Source organism: Triticum dicoccoides, chromosome 7A (assembly GCF_002162155.2).
Source record: "Triticum dicoccoides isolate Atlit2015 ecotype Zavitan chromosome 7A, WEW_v2.0, whole genome shotgun sequence".
Taxonomy (NCBI): domain Eukaryota; kingdom Viridiplantae; phylum Streptophyta; class Magnoliopsida; order Poales; family Poaceae; genus Triticum; species Triticum dicoccoides.
The window spans coordinates 11263253-11266892 of NC_041392.1; the positions used below are offsets into that span (position 1 = coordinate 11263253).

General features: G+C 44.8%; 1 pseudogene; it reads right to left on the bottom strand.

Moving 5' to 3' along the window:
- Positions 1 to 1806: 1806 nt before the first annotated feature.
- On the bottom strand, positions 1807 to 3337 carry LOC119332842 (annotated as a pseudogene).
- Between the last annotated feature and the right edge of the window lie 303 nt (positions 3338 to 3640).

A 3640-nucleotide genomic window follows, 5' to 3' on the forward strand; every position in this document is an offset into this window, starting at 1 on the left:
TAGATACTTATGTACCTAGAAATGATTTTTGGAAAAAATAAATAGCAAACTATGAGGCAGCTACAGTTCAAATTTGACCCGCTTCCAACTTAATCGGCGGAAATTTGTCTTTCTCACGAGAGGTGGATCAAAACTTTTTACACCCAACCATTTGGTCAATTGTGCATCAAATATGTCCTAGTATTTTAAAAAATTGATTTGGTCCAATTTTGCAACAATTATTTGGGAGGTCCTTCACAAAAAAACCTCCTTTTGGGCACTCGGAAAATGGAAAATGGTTTTCTCGTCCAAAGAAAATGAAAACTTCCTTAGGAAATATTGTTTGCCATTCCAATATGCACCCTTGTGCACCATATGAGATCATCTGAACAAACTATGCCATGAATGTGGCCATAAGATTGAGCATTTGGGTTGAAAGCCATGAATCTTCATACATGATAGCTCATTTCTGAGAACATTTTTTTAATATAATTGCCATATAACAAGTTTATTATTTTTCCTGGTAACTTGATCATATATAACGACACAATGCAAAGATTTTCCAATTTTTTGATTTTTTTGAATTTTTTATGCCCGTTTCAAAATGCGGTCAAAACGGCGGGCTTGACCGTTCCTAGCTAGTGGTTGAATCTTGGAAAACTTTTGGTGTTTCTCTAATTAAATAGATACTTTTGTACCTAAAAATGATTTTTGGGAAAAATAAAGAGCAAACTATGAGGCAACTGCAGTTTAAATTTGACCCGCTTCCGACTGAATCGGCAGAAATTTGTCTTTTTCACGAGAGGTGAACCAAAGCTTTGGACCCCCAACCATTTGGTTAATTGTGCATTAAATATATCCTAATATTTTAGAAAATTGATTTGGTCCAATTTTACAACAATTATTTGGTAGATTCTTCACAAAAAAACTCATTTTGGGCACTCAAGAAATGGAAAATGATTTTTTCGTCAAAAGAAAATGAAAACTTCCTTAGGCAACATTGTTTGTCATTCCAATACGCACCGTTTCTTTCTTGTCACATATGATGACACAATGCGAAGGTTTTTCATCTTGAGGAGGTGCTAGAACTGGCGAATGCTACAACTAAAGCACGTAGGGGTGATGTCGGCGGTGAGGCGGTAAATTGCGGTTGTGCGCGACGGCGCAACGACGGGAGGGTCAACGATGTGTTCTATCTGAGGGAGAACAAGGAAGATGGGGAAGAAAGTATAACGTGGGAGGTGAATCAAATGGTTAGAGATGAAAAAATCATAGGGTCACGAGGCGATCGACCAAAATTTAGGCTGATTGACCCTCACCTATCAGCCACCTTTTGGAAAATGGCATGATCCAAATTTGCAACACAGATTTGTAGGCATTTAAAAAACCCGGAGATTTTTGAGTCCAAATTTTGGATATTTGAGCGCGAGACAGCCGGCCAATGAGAAGCGAGGAACCACCTCCACGCGATCACCAAGCTGGACACGATCTAAGCCGTCCACCACGCACCCATCCAATGATGGATCTTCTGAAATACCAAAACCCTAATCCACCTACCCACCCACCCTTTCTTTCTCCAGATCGGATCGAGGCCGCCCCACCTACTCTCCCTCGTCTCCTCCATCCCCATCCATCACCGCCGCCACCATCCCGATCCACCACCGCCGCCACCAACCCCATCCACCACCGCTGCCCCCACCCACCGACGACCTCGTCTCCGTCACCCCCCTCATCTCGTCTTCATGGCGCGACCATGGCATCCCCCTCCTCCTTCTCTGCTAGGGTTAGGATTTCTGCCTAACCGTCCGCCGATCTGGCAGCCATCAGCTACTCCGGTCGCTTCGCCCACCTCGTCCGCGTCCTCCTGCCGATGGTGGCGATCTCCGCGCGGACTGCCCTGGCGCTGACGGAGTGCACGGCGTGCCCCAGCTCAGACATGAGCCTCGGGCGGTCGGCACAGCACACCGATGCCCTGACGCGCTTGGCGTCCCAGTGCTCCTCCTCCACGCCCACATCGTCGCTCTCCCCCGGCACGGGCACGTCCGCCACCACGCAGCCGTCCGCATCTTCCCGCAGCACCCGCACGTGCCGCACCACCTCACCGAGCTCACCTGGGAGGCCGACGGGAGGAGGCTGCGCAGCATGGCGAGGTGGATGTTGATGCGCTGCCACTGCTTGCGCTCCGCCTCGCTGTGGCTCCACCACCGGCGCAACCTTCCCCTCTGCGGCCGTCGCGGCGCCGTCCTCCCGCGATCCCGACCATGCTGAGCCTCCCCCTCATGCCTCTCCCCCTACCCCCTCCAGATTTCTCTCTTAATTTCTGTGTCTCTCTGCAGGTACCCCGGACGCGAGGGTGGAGCGTTGACCGGAGTTAGGAGATGTGGTTGGACAGGCGCGACAAGGATCGGTAGTAGGTCAGCAGACACCGCTCCTGCTATATATGCTAAGCTGCTGCCAATGTTTGTGTGATGGTGCCGGCTTAGAGCATCATATCCAATAGCTGCTGCCTATAGATGTGCTTGTTGTGGTGTCATGTTCTTCTCCTGAACCTGTTGTACTCTTAGCTAATTAAACGTGCAATTTTTTAGTATTTTGGTCTGACGGCTTCAACATTTCTTTTTTTTGGCTCAAGTTCTTAACTGATGAGCTTATGTTGAACTTTAGTTTCCTCTTGTCCGAGATGTGCATGTCTTTGGCTCATGTGTGGATAGTAATTTATCAATGAGCTTGAGACCATAATAGTGTAGACTGGCGCTGGTTTTGTTTAATCTGGACAGTGTTGTGTTTAAGACTGTTAGTCCAAGGTCTGTGTAGTTGTAGAATGGAGCTATATGATGTCAGAACATTTCATTTACAAGGTCAAATTTATACTGTCTGTATGCTGATCAGTTTGTTACTTAATGTTCGTGCAGTATCGGCGACAACAAGAAGGCCTGGAAGACCGAACACTGCAGGTATGTGCAGTCGCTGCCAAGCTTTCTGATATTATTAGCCTACCAGATAATTTCTGATATTGCCTTTTGGTGATTACATGGCACTGAAGATAAAGCTTACAGAAAGAAATAAAGATGGCCATATTCTCACATACTCCTGGATTTCATTTACATCAACTTCTCAAGAGAGGAGTACTCCTTTTTAGTAGTCTCAGTTTAAAGTAAATTAAATGAAAGGAGTACTCCTTTTCAGTTGTCTCAGTTTAAAGTAAATGAAAGGAGTACTTGCTCCCTGTACTAGTTACTTCTACTACTTATTTTTAGTTGTTTAGTACTACTCTGTAGATCTGTGATACTAGTCTAGTCACTTGTATAATTTTGTTTATTAGTGTAACCTGAACCATGGAGTAGTACCCTGTTCGCATATGTGTGATTATGTGTGTTCTGTAGTCTCTAGCTCCAGTACATGTGAACTATATGTTCTGGTGTAAATCATTTTCATTCTATCTTATAAACATGTTTCTTCAATAGCTATTTCTGTTCAAGTCTTGTTGTCACTGATGTTAGCATTTAGTTTGTCTCAAGTAAAAAATACTAAAAATACAGTGTACAAATCAGCCCAAATATGTGAGCCTCGGTTCTGAAAACTAAAGAGTTCATATATTGGTAGATAGACTGTGATTTAGGATATGCTAAACAGAAAGCTTTATAAGATGGAACTCTCAATA